Consider the following 13,682-nt stretch of genomic DNA (forward strand, 5'->3'; position numbering starts at 1 on the left):
TCTCCTCTCCCCTGAGAGTTTCCCCAGTACTGGTGAAGTACTTGCTTCAGTGGTTTCTGTGGTTTGCTATCAAAGTATCTTGCAAGCCAGTAAGTGAGAGACAGATGCAGAGTATAAAAGTAACTGGTAAGTAAGTGGAGAAAAGTAACTGAAATAGTCTTATTAATGCATTTCACTGATTTCCTTTGTCTCGTTCCTTCTTAAGGAACAATTGTGTGAATAATTGTGAATGACTTGTGACAGTCTCTCTTGCTGCTCTTAGTGAAGGGGTTTCTTCGGGACAGCTTCCTAAGCCCTGTGGATGGAACATGTGAGCAATCAGCATGGCAGGATGGAAACCTGTCTTTTAGCATATAGGGAGAGCTGATTCTTGGACTGAGATCTTCAGTCTGGGCTGGCCCTTTCTCTGGCTCTGGACAGAGTGTGTCATTGTTCCTCCCGTAGCACAGAGCTGGCTTTGCTTACAGCATCCACTGTTGACAGCTGATTTTGATGCATCAGTACAGAAAAAGAGCTATCAATAATGCCAACATCTTCACCTGAGCTATGGGTGAGTGCAGTCTTTGCTTTAAGGTATTACACTCCATAGATATTTCAGGCGTCTCTTGCTCTGCAGACCATGCTCAGGACATGCAGGGTACACAGGACAGAAGCTGTTGCTCCTTCCCCTTTCCTTGTGGAAAGGTGTTGTCTTATCTTGAGATAAGCCTAAGTGCATGCAGCCATCATGCCCTTTAAAACAATTCTGTAGTAAGCCTTTAATTGGTCAGAAAAGTGTAACCCTGCAAGATTTGTAAACCCCAAGAAATCAGCAACCCATGGCTTATGTGGGAATCAAAACCATGTTTTGTGGCAATTATAAAGCTAAATATATTAATTTTTGTACAACCATTGCAGGAGCATCAGAGCTAGAGATACCACTTGTGCAGGAAGAATTGGGAGGTGAACCCTTAAAGATCAAACCCCAAAACACCTCTTTGTTTATATGCACTGCACTCATTCTGTCTCAATGCTATTGGAAAATTATTTCTGGAATGTGTCAAATGGCATAATACATGTTACACATCTCTTTCCTAGTTAGCTACAAAGCTTACACTGCCTTTTAGGGCTGATAGAGGCAACTTTTTATTGTTCAAGGATTTTAATAAAGGAAAAGATTTTTTAGAGCAGATAACTGTAACTGAGCTACAATTGCAACCCAAGTAAGACCATGCTATTTTTTTTTTCTTTTTCTCAACTTACAGCTGCACAGTCAACTCTTAGATTTCCTTGGAAATTTTTCAGCAAGTCAAATTTTGTTGGAAACTTCTACACAGCTTTCATAATGCAAGTTACTTGGGCTTTTGAAGTGCCTTGGATTTGACAGACTCCTGTGAGCTCAAAGGCGAGCTCCTGCCAGGTTTGGCCGGGGGTAGGAGCTGCCAGCCCTTAACCCTAAGGCAGTTGTTGAGGAGTCCATGTAGTGCAGGTAGCTTGGGGTGCAGCTCGGATTGAGCCCTGGGTGAGGACAGCTCGAGGAGGTTGTGACCTGGTGCTGCCCCTTTGCCCAACAAAGGGCAGGACAGGTGACCAGACACTCAGAGACACAGCAGCAGCTGAGGACTCAGCTGGAAGACCCCATCCTCAGGGTGTAAAAGCCCAGTGTTTCCTTTGTTCAGTGTCCCTTCTCCAAGGCACAAGCTTGAGCTGTTATTCTGTTGCTGCAGCATAATAAAATTACTTAAAGGAACCAGAAGTCTGAGCCCCTGCCTTGGGAAACCTGGGATTGAGCTGCTAAGGAAATCTTGTCTGTGTGAACGTGGGATGTGCAGGGAATCAGGCAGGGCACCTGTCGGGTCACTGGAGCCGCCCTCTGAGAAAGGGATTTGGTCCCAGCAATTAAAGTCTCTGGGGGTGGGACTGTGACTGCCAGAGTGCTCCTGGAAGGTCAGAGGGGAAAGTGTCCTTAACAGCAGATGCATCTGTGAAGTAAGGGGATGTTTTAATTTGGGCTGAGGAATCGTGAGTCTTACCATTCTGCAGAGTGTTTAACTGTTCTGGAAAATAAAGTTATGGACCAGTTTATGGACGAGCTCTAAGGGGACGATGTAGGGACATGGAAGCCAGATGGAGGAAGGTGTCTTCCTTCAAGTGACTCTAGATGTTGATTAGATCCTGAGCACTCATGTCACTGCTCTGCACTGGCTGATTTCCACTGTCTCCTGCTCATCCTGCCAGTTCCTGACCCTCAGGTTTGGAGGCAGGGATGTGTGCCTGTGCTGGATGTGGAGCAAGGGCAGCGTGTGTGCCCTCCCAGGCTGTCAGGCATGGCAGGGAGCGAGGCTCTGCTTGCCTCACCCTGAGCTCAGCTTCCAGCATAGAGGAGGTGGAAGGGGAGGGCAGCCCGTGCCAAGCCCCAGAGCTGGCAGTCCCTTGCCCACACAGAGCTGGCTGCCAGAAGTCCAGGTGACCCTGTGGGTCCAGCAAGGCTCTGGCTGCAGGCCCTCAGCAAGGTTTTAACCATTGCTAAAACTTTCTATATCCCCTTTTTTTTTTTTTTTTTTTTTTTTTTTTTTTTTTTTTTTTAATACAAGTGCAAAAGCCCAAAATTACTGATGTTCCTTCCAAGGCAATGACCACAAAACAGAGAATCAAACCCACAGAAATGCTTTCTTTCAGAAATTACTCACATTTCATCAGGCTTTGCTTATACTGAGGTGACACAGCCAAACCCACTGACAGTTCAGCTATGCGGCCTGAGAAACTCAACTGCATTAGCAAAGCTGCTCTCAGATGTAGAGCTACACTTTTTGTCTTTGTTAAAATACCACACTGCTACTCCATTCCTAGCCTGTCAGCATCCCTTCTCATTGGCCCTTCTGCCTGTCCCACTGGAAATTTGGCATATGTTGCCAAAATCCTTGCAGCTATATGAGTCAAATATTCACTCTCAAATGCCTTAGACATGTGGGGAGAACTGCTTCTTTGCTCTTCCTTTTTCAGAAACCTAACTAAGTCTTCCTATTGTGTGAGTTACTTTTTTCTTTTATTAAGAACACTATATTTCATTTCATCCTACAGTGAAACAGTTGCAGGCGGCTGCCCAACACTTGTACTCTTAAAAAGGGAAAACAATGCAGAGAGAGGATGTCCCTGGAGGAAGATCATGCCCTGCCCCAGCTGCTCACACATGCAAGACAGATTTTTTTTTTCAAGGACAGCAACCAGTCAGGAACATGACTGCTGTTCTTGCCCTTGGAAACACCCCTCTTTGCCTTGCAGTCTTTGGAAACTTGGCTTTCACTACTGCGAGGGTAGCTGGGGACTCTACTGGTTTTGGGCATTGGCATTTCAAAGGAATTATTATGTCAATGGCCAGTGGCCTGACATACTCCAGGCTGGGACACATGTATGTGCCTGCAGTGGGCAATAAAGTTGAAGGGCAGGGCCAGTTTCTTCTGCCCTGTCCTGTGTGGAGCTGAACAGCCTCTGATGGATGAGAGGGGACTTGCACGGACAGTGAGTAGGATCTGGCAAACAGTTTTGTTGTTCTGCTTTTGGCAGTTAAGCAAAAAAACCTTGGTTGTCTGGTAGAAAGCTAAGCAGTTAGATACTTGCTCAACATCTGTGTCCTTGGGCTTTCTTTCCTATTGAAATTGATAACATTTTCGAGCACACAGCTTGGAAAGGTAATGCTTTGGTCACTAGCAATTGCTGCAAGGTTGGTACCAAACTAATGGCCAGCACAAAACCCATAAAGTTCTACAAATACTGTAGATAAGTGGAAGTCGTTGGGCACTGCAGGATGTGTGCCATGAGGGCCAGAGACATACAGGAAGATGTAAGATGCTTGTCCCAGCAGCTCAGGAATTCCCTGCAGATGTGCTAGCCCTAAGCCACTTAGCGCAAGATTCTTCCTTCACACAGGGGTCTTTGTAAAGAGTCAACCAAAGTAAACACATGTGGTTGTGTCCTATTTTTAAGTGTGCTGTAAAACCCATGAACACTGCAGCGCATAAGGAAGAATTTGTAAGACAATATATTTTTCACATTGAATACTTTAGATCAGCTATTATAGCTATGGCAAGAACATATCAAAACCCTCTCACTGGCAGATTATTTTTTTTTTTTGTTATTTACTGATTAGAATCATTAAATTATAGATTGCAAGGATGCTTGGAGGTCATCTGGTCCAACCCCATGCTGAAAGCAGACCTGACTTTGCAATTAGATGATGTATTCCAAGGTCTAGTTTGGTGAAGCTGTGCATGTATCTGGGAGTATGGTGGTGTAAAACCCATTGTCCTGGGTTATCCCTCTGTCTCAGCTGTGGCTTGAGAAGCCGTGGTGCCTGTTCATTTGTTTTCCTTCTCCTCTCCCCAGAAATTCTGTACAGTGATGAGCAATGTCCAGTAGGCAGTAGCCAGGGCCCAGAAAATTGCACAGATGAAAGGAGACTGTGAGCAAAATTTTAGTAGAATGAGTGTGAATGTTAAATAGGCAATAAATGTTAGTTTTTATCTTACATTGATTATATCCAATTGCCTTCTATAGACTTAGATATTTTGTGTTGCTGAATATCATAAAAAATGGGTATGGCTCCTTGATGATGCTCCTCTGTTCGGGGACGCCTCTTCTTTTATCTCTGTCTTCTAGTTTTACTCAACATTTCAAAGGCAAAGTTTTAGATTGTGGGTAAAGGATGGCAAATAATCTGAGACACACAGCTTGTTGTGTTCTAATTTGTAAGTGAATGGTATGCAATATCACTTTAAGGTCTACAAACAGAAGCTCACTTTAATATAAATAAAAGGTAATTCTGATAATTACTTGAAAAACAGCATTAATTTCTGTTTTTGTGGGTATCACTCATTAGCAAGTTTCTGGATGCTACTTAAGCTGCAACGGCATGGAGGAAAGGAAAATTTCTTGTGTCACTTTCATTGGCCTTCAATCACAAGTGCATTACTTTCTGGTTATTAATTTTATGATGTATAAGGCTGTCAGATATTTTGGGCCTCAGTGACTTATGTTTTTGGAAAAACAGAGCTTTCAGACAGATGGATTTTTGGGGACTGGAGTAGCTAATGTAGCAGAGAAGGCACCCATTTGTGGAGAAATCTGTGAGAGATATGGTCTGCATATGAAGAGGACAAGCTACTGGCACAATAATTGTAATATTATGGATAGCTATATAAAATAACAGATGTGGAGAAGTGGGATGCCAGAAAAGCCAACAAGATCTTGGTGGGAAGCTTTTGGCATGTCAACTTCAATGATCAAGCAAGACACCATGAGAAAGGAGAATTTTTTCCAGGAATCAAAAACCAGGGATGTGGTTGCTAAAAGCAAGAATTCCAGGAGAGTGAAGAGAGAGAGAAAATATCAGGTAGAGATGTACAGTGCATTGCTGGAAGGCTTAAACTTTAAAACATGTGAGTAAAGGTATTCCAGTTTAGAAGTTACTGTGTTAAAGGATAATAACCTAGCCAGGAGAATTGTGAATAAACGGGAAGTAATTGTGTTTCTCCACTTGTGCTCCAGCACTACTGCCCTAACACAGGAGGGTCCCTGTGGGAAAGGATTGGGCCAGGAGATCATTTGTGAGGAATGTGCCTAACTCAGAGGATTGAGGCAGGTATCTCATCCTTCAGTGGGAGACTGCAGTAGTCTTTGTGTTTCACAGGCAATGACACACAGGCATAGCTAGAAGGAGCAGGATGTCTTTTGCCTGTGGCACACCACTAAATGGACATCTCAGCTTATTCATAAACTTCGCAGTAATGAAGTACCATGGAGATATTTTTGCTGGGATAACCATGTTGGCTCTGAAATGTTACTTCTTTCTGGAATAAGGATATGATTCTAATGTACTTAAGGCAGTCACTTTTCCCACACTCTAGTATTGCAGCTCTACAGTTTTGTTATTGGCCAATCAGATGTGTTATAAGTATGAATCAGACACTGGTTTTAAGGCTTGCAGACCTCTCTCATAAAGCTTTAATTTCCTCTGTGATTTGCAATATTCATACATCTGTCACATTTGCAAGGTATCTGGACAGGGTAGCGCCAGTGGGCAAGGCTGTGCCAGGCACAACACTGTGTTATGTCTGCGGATTGTACCTAGTTAAGCCCTAAGTAGGGCTTGACAAGTCACTGGCACATGATCCAAGTCCTTCTTATTTATCAGGGGTACAAGTGGTTTGTGGTCAGTCAAAAGTTGAATTAACTCTCTGGAAGAGCTTTTTTTCTACATTTTTCACATGTTTCGTTTACAATGAGACAGTTCTCAGTCTGCAGAGAGTGATTTATATCATCAGCAAACGTCCAGGAGCAGTACGTAGCAGCCCCCCCAGTCTGACCGGGTTGTAATGTTGCAGGTGGCTCTGAGTGGTTATGGGAAAGTAGAATTATGTGCTTCAGGTAGGACTTCCACTCAGCTGAAAACATATTCTTGTATTATATTCAAATATCAGGTGATTTCATTTTCCAGGAGTTCATTACAAGGATATATTGCTACCATTCATAACCCAGTCTTCATTTCACTTTGACATAGATTCAAGAGTTTGCATTAATTTATTACTTTCTTAGGCCAATTTACCCTTCCTCAGTCTACCTTAATGCCTGGTTTTCATGTGTGTTATCTCAGTCGTTCAGCTAGTTTTGATGTAGCCCAGTGTTTATTGCCTTTCAGACCTGAATACCAAGTGTCTCTGGAAATCTAGACTGGCTTTTATCATATTTCTCTTCCCAATGGCAATATCCCAGGACTTTGTCTGTACAAGCAACTATCCCTTTCCAGGTGCTGCAGTAGCTTTGTCATTTCCTTTGGAATATATTGGGTGCAGTAGCAATGCCAAAAGGAAGTCTGTGGAAGGATTACCATCCAAAAGGCATAATAAAAGTAGTTAACTTGGCGCCATCTGGGTGTAGAAGCATCTGCCAAAAACCATTTGCGGCATCTAAGAGGGGAATAAAACTTGGGCATTCATCTTGGAAAGATGCTGTCCACTGCGAATACGACAGTGCTTCTCCCAAGCACTTTGTTTTGTTGATTTAGGTCAAAGGATGTGCTGACTTGGCCGTTTTTGTTCAGGCTTGTAACCGCTGGTAAATGCCGTTCAGTGGGTTTGGCTATTTCCCCTGCAACACTGACGGGGCCTGGGCTGTCTGCTGCTGCTTGTTGGTTGGGAAGCACTGAACTGAACACATCGTGACTCTGTACACCGTAGGGAGATCTATTCCATTGTGTAGTGGGGGATGAGCTTAGTCTTTCCTCCAGCATTTTTTTGTTGTTTTCCTTAAACTGGTACGGTGATGCCATCAGTGTATTGTGTTAACAGTCAGTTTTTTAACCTCTGGGAACAAATACATCTCCCAGAGTGTCCTGTAATATTGCAAATTACTGCAATATATGCAGACCATACTGGCATGTATGTTCATCCATGAGTTCAAGTGGTGGAAATGACCCAGTCACTCGTTATTTGCTTTTAACTGGTTCTTTCCCACTTCGAATTTCTGAATGCTGTCCTGTGCCTCCTCTCAGGTCCTTTGTTCTTGTTCCTCCTTTGCCTTCTGACCCAGGAGACTGCTTTATACCTGTTTATTTTCCCGCTCCAGTCTCTAAAATCTGAAAGAACCTTACTCAGCTTTCCTCACCCAACTCACTTCCCTCCATTCCTGCTGGAGTGGACACCACTAGTGTTGTGTCAAGGCCTCTGTTCAATCAAGTTCTTCTGCATCCTTGCAGACATATCCTTCTTTCACTAGAAATCTGTCCTAATGTAGCAGAATACAGAGGTGTGAGGGCTCATGGAATGTTTCATCGTCATGGTCACCTTAAAATCAGTCTAAGTTTAAATCACTGAAAATTGAAAATAAATGCTGAAAGTGCTGACTTAAGCTCCCACTATTGTACAAAAAGCATCACAAACTCATTATTCAGGGAATGAGGCCATCAAATACATGTGTGTTTTCCCTGGCAAAGAACTAATTCATGTTGCAAAAAATTACTTCCATTTCCTCCTGGTCAATTTATTGTATTGACAGGAAGGTGGCTACGTTGTGAGTGCGCACACTTTCAGCTGAGACTTCACAGCCAATGGAGTTGCCAAAAGCCAAGCACTATCATAGTCAAACTGTGGGATTTTAAAAAATGAGAGCTGATATTGATTGCACTGCATTTCATGTGACTGGAGCAAGGGGTCTGGTTTTGAGAAATCATCATGCCCCTTTGAAAAGATCAGGGCTCAGTCTCATTTTAAAACACTTAAAATTGAAAATAAATCCTGAAAATGCTGACTTAAGCTCCTGCTATTTTACAAAAAGCATCACAAACTCATTTGACCCTCAGAACTTAAATTGTCTTCTTTCTCCAAGTTCCAGACCCATATCCTGCACTTTCTTCATATCCCTCTGTTAAGTACTTCCAGTTGGACTTCACGATGAATAAAGGAAGTAGAGGTTGACTGTATCTATGCCTGTGTGTGCTCCTATTGGTATCTGTGATCAGGATTCATGTGGCTCTGTATATATGTGTATATTCTTGTTAATTCTGCCTTTATGAGCCCACAAGCTGAAATGTTTTTGTTGCTGAAGCTATGAGGAAGGAAGATGAAATTACTGTAGCCAAGTAGAAAACTTTCCCTCCTGAAGTAATACACATAAGAATATGATGCTAGAAAACAGAGGCAAAGCTAGGGAATCTAAGAGACACTGAGATAATTTCTCATATTTTGTGTGTTTTGTTTGTTTGTTGTTGTTATTTTAATGTGAGAAAAAGAAGGAGGGGAAGAAAAAGTGGCCCATTCCCATTTGTGAAACTCTTGCCCCTCATAAATCACAGGACTCTGTGAGCAACCAGAGTGAGCAGCTCTGAGTGCAAAGTGCTGTAAGTAACGTAAAAGGCATGTTAAGAGAAGTGTATACTTTTCAGGCTTTGTACATTTCAAAAAACATCAATCATTCATTTTTATCTGCCTGTTCTACACAATTAAAATTGAAAATTAAAGAAGCAGAAAGGAATTAATAGAATAAATTACTCTTTCTTTTGGGAGATCCTCTTGATAGAGTGTGATTACATCATGATTTTTCACATCAACAACATGCAGTAGGTTTTTCCCAGAAACCCTCTTGGGTTTAGAGATGAGATTATTTTTCCCTCTGATCCCCTTTGATGGGTATTTATGGCTCAGATGAGGGGTGGTTTTGGAAGAAAGCCCTTAGTTCTCATCTTGTCACAGTGGCAGTTAATCTTAGTATCTATAATTGTCTAATCATTTGTATTTGCCATATGTTTTTCTCTTTAGCTCTGGTGTTAAACTTTTGAGGGGGTCACTGAATTTGGCACACATGATTTTTCATTTGACTACACCTTTAATTACCAGGAGTCAGGGTTTCTAAATACTCAAATAATTTAAAGAGGTTCAGATATCTAAACAATTGAAACAAGAATAGTAACAATAAAACCCATCCAGCTGCTTTTTGATAATACTTCTTTTGATAACGACTGGCTCTGCAGGTACAATAGCCCTCAGCACCACGCAGACAGGCATTGCTGGGAGAAGCCCTGTGCAGATGGAGGCTCTTTCCAAGAGGTGGTGCTAACAATTGCCACAGTCGGAATAACATATTTGTAAAATCTCTATAATCTGCTCGCAACTGTAATTAAAGGTTTTATGTGGACATGTGCGCTTGTGCAGTAGTGTGGTGTCCTCCTATTTATGAGCTGTGTAATTGTACGTTTAGTCCCTTTCTGGCGTAGGAAAGCCGCACTATAATGTGTAATTATAACCTTGGTAAGTGTAGCACCATTAAAGTTACAGCAAGTGGTGTGTGCAGCAGAGGAATGATAGAGTGATGACAGAGTGACATGCTGTAACCAGCGTGGCATAACAAGAAGAGTCTTGTTGATGCTGCTATTCTGGCTGTTCTCCTTACCAGCTAACTTTTGGTTCCCCAGGAGAAGGGCAGTGTTTCTAAGCCTCACAGAAGCACTGGCTGTGTCTGTAGCTGTGCCCTTTTCTGGACACTTACCCCGAGGCTCTTAAGGACCTAGAGGCTTCAGGGTCCGGGGGGTGGCACAGCCTCAGGATGTCCTGGCACACCCTGGGGCAGGGTGGCACTGGATGATCATTGCTGTGGTGCTGGCTATGCCATGGGTGGACCTTGCTGGGCTGCTTGTCTTGGGGTGCTTGTCCCAGCCGAGCCCTCGCCGAGCATGGAGAGGCACCTCAGCCTCAGAGCAGCCCAGAGCACTGCCCCCAGTGCAGCAAACAGCCTTTTTCACAAACCAGTCTGGGGCTTGCTGGCTGCTTCAGGTGCAGAAAACTGTCCTTCTCTCTGTCATCTCTGTTTTCCCATCGGAGGGGGAGGGCAGCAGCAGGTGTTCACACCTGCAGGGTGCAGGAAGCTGTGGCAGGCACTGTGGTGGGAGTGGGTGGTGGAGGACCCACCAGTGCCCCATGTCACTGCTGGCTGTGCTGGGGAAGTGATGTTGGTTTCAGAGGGAAGATGTCCAGGTGAAATGCTGTAGGCTGCTCTCTGACATGTCCTGTGGGTGGAAATAACCGTAGTGTCATGAAAAGCAGCCTGAGGGAGCTTTGCCCAGGAGAGCACCAATGTTGCTTGATTTTTTAAAATATTGCTGCCAGCAGTAAATTCCATGCTCATCTTTTAGCTGGGAAGTTTCCACTACTCTGATACCTGTGGGATGCCGTTAGCCACATTGGAAGTGCATGACGATTAGCATCACTGAGGAAATTAAAGTTCTCAGTGTGCGTATGTGGCTGAAACTACACTGCAAATTGAATTAAATTCTCAAAAAGTCCTGCCAGAGAGGACAGTATTTTATTAAATCCCAGCCTTGCAAGCACTTTTATATAGGATTGCAGAGGAGAGCTTTAAAATGGTCCTTATGGCATTTTAAATGGAAGCAAGTCCCGGGGCTGGATCAAGGCAGCTGGTCCAGTGTTTCTTTTTTTGCATTGGCAGGAGTACATCACTAATCTGAAAGCTGTTAGGAGTCTTCTAGTGATGCCTTTTTTCCATGTTTGTGTTTTGTATTTTCTGGCTGAGTTAGACCGTATCCTGTAAACTTACTTATTGTGCTTCGTATTCATTGCAATGACATCTACTGTGGAAGGGAGGGAGAAAGTTTATTAACCACAGGCTCACCTCCTGCTGACTGCAGTCAGAGATGGCCTGGGACAACACTTTCAGCAGATGTTTCTGCTTTATAGATCAATGGAAACTTTACAGAGATATTTCCCTCTTCAGTCCAAAAGCAAATGCCAGCAAATCAGAGATCCACTAACTTTGTGCTGGACAGCAATAATTTTATTTGGTTTTTAAATATTTTTTTTCTAAATATGCACAAGATAGCTACCAAAAAGTTGTCCTTAACATTGCTTTAAATGGCATCTCTTAGAGCAGTAAAGTTGCTGTTCTCCACTTGCAGGGAGCAGTCCTGCTCTCTTTGCCTGCAAATGAAACATCAGTGTAGGCTACATCCTGGCAGAGACAGGCATGCACAAGACACAAACATCATTAGCTGGTATTTTCTGGTTCTGAATCTCCATGGACTCTATGGAACAAATACGTGCTTCAAAGGATGAAAGAGAAATATGCCATTTTTTTCAAACAAAGGGGAGAAATGCATCTTTCTTTCTGCAAATTATCTTGCTTTGTCAAGGAGAGGCTGACAGGGGAATAAGGGATAGGGATTGTAGGGAAAGGGAAGGCTTAATATCTGTGTCCACTTGTTAATCCACAGGGATGGGAACACATGACCCCTTTCTCAGCACAGCACTCCTGTCTGCTACAGCTTTGTGTGCAGTTGTTCCCAAGCAAAGAGGAAATAAGCACTTTTAATATTTCGGCCAAGAAACCCCATCTATGGTTTCAGATCACCGATGTGAAACCAGCGTGAAATGGGTATCCTCCAGGACTTGTCTTTGTCTCATGCTTTGCTGTTTGTGTAAAGGAAACAAGATAATTGTGACTGAAGGAGCTGCTTCCTTTCCATGTGTGTGTGTTTGCTGCAAGAGTGATGGCATCTGTGGGAAACAGACTCATACATCCCACTCATGTGTTACAGAGACAGGGAGAACTCTTGGCTCTACAGATATCTGTAGGAAACTGTGAATTCAGAGACACATCTTTTAGGGATGGAAACCTCAGCTGTGTTGAAACCCCAACTGATATTTCAGTGGTAGAAACATCAACTGTCCTGTCAAGAAAGACAAGTTACTGGAGTATTTTTTGTAGCAGCAAGGAACAAAATAAACCCCATTGATTGCCTGCCATAATGGAGCTAGAGATGTCCTCTGACTGAATCAGGCCATAGCTGGAGATATTTAGTGTTCCTTTCATGTTTAGGAATCTGTGTATTTGGTGGGATATCCACATGAAGAAACTGCTGTGCTTTCTCTGAGCATTATCTTTTCTCAGAGACCCCAGAAGCATGTGCACAGACTGCACAATAACAAGAGTTTCCTGTAATTCGGTTGGCATTTCTGTGTTGGGTCAAAAAGCCCATGAGGCCATGAAGTTTGAGAGAGATGATTTCTTTTAGTGGCTGACATTTAAATACCCACTATTGTGTAACACAGTGGTCAGTCCAAGCAGGTCATGCCAGAGACTTGTAAATGCACAGTTGCCTACCTTGTCCTTACCCAGCCAAGCTTCATTGTTCTAATAGCATTTAGCAAGCACCATTAAGATTAGAAAGGATATGAAAAGCTTCTCATTTGCTTGTTAATCAAAGTAACCATGATCATCCAATTTACATTCTGCCTCCTCCTTACTTTCCCATGAGCACTGGGAAGAAGTAAACAATTTAGTGCTGTGGGGAGCTCAGGCTAATGCAATTATCCTTTCTGGTCAAAATTTCTGTAGACACATTCCTCATCTTACTCCTGCCTAGGGTCTGGATAAGGTGATTGAGACAGTTATTTCACAGATGTGCAGAACCACCTCTGGTTTCCTGTACAGATGTGCAGAATCATTTCCAGCGCACAGCAGCAGCTTTCAGGATAGCCCATTGTGTTTCATTATTGGCTTCTCTTTAAATATTTCTTCATGCACCAGCAAGTTCCTGAGCTCACTTTCTGATGGCATAGGCAATCTTGATTTCTTATTACTTTTTAAAAAAAAGTTTGCAGCTGACAGCCCATATACCTCTTTTGTTATTTCATAATTTGAGAGTACTACATATAGATCTGATTACCTCTTTCTCTCCTTTGCCAATAGGTGCTTTATTACACTGATGGCTTTGCTCAGTGGCCCATCATGCTGGTATAAAGAGGACTTGCAGCCATGTGTCTGGGACTTCACTGCAATTTATTTAAAACTCTGGATCACTGGTGGGTGCAACCTATGGTCATGCACCATTTTGTGAAGAGTACAGCTTAGTACAGCAGCTCCTTGTTTAGTGGTGCTGTCTCCTGCTAATCCTCTCTCCAGGAACGAGGGGCTTTGAGCTGTATGAGGGGGCACTCAGCCACTGCATGCTCGATGCCAGGAGATGGACTCTGCAAGGGCAGAGCTTGGAGTGGGTCACTTCCCTAGCCAGGGGCTTGAGGTATACAAGCAGGGCAAGCCCTCTGTCCCTGTGAAAGTCTGTACCAAGAGAGCATCCTAAGGATGGCTGGTTGGTCTCCTCTCCCTGCCATACTGGGAAGGAAATGACCATTTTCCTTGTA

The sequence above is a fragment of the Pyrgilauda ruficollis genome, unplaced genomic scaffold, assembly GCF_017590135.1.
Source record: "Pyrgilauda ruficollis isolate IOZ18807 unplaced genomic scaffold, ASM1759013v1 scaffold5, whole genome shotgun sequence".
In the NCBI taxonomy this organism is placed as follows: domain Eukaryota; kingdom Metazoa; phylum Chordata; class Aves; order Passeriformes; family Passeridae; genus Pyrgilauda; species Pyrgilauda ruficollis.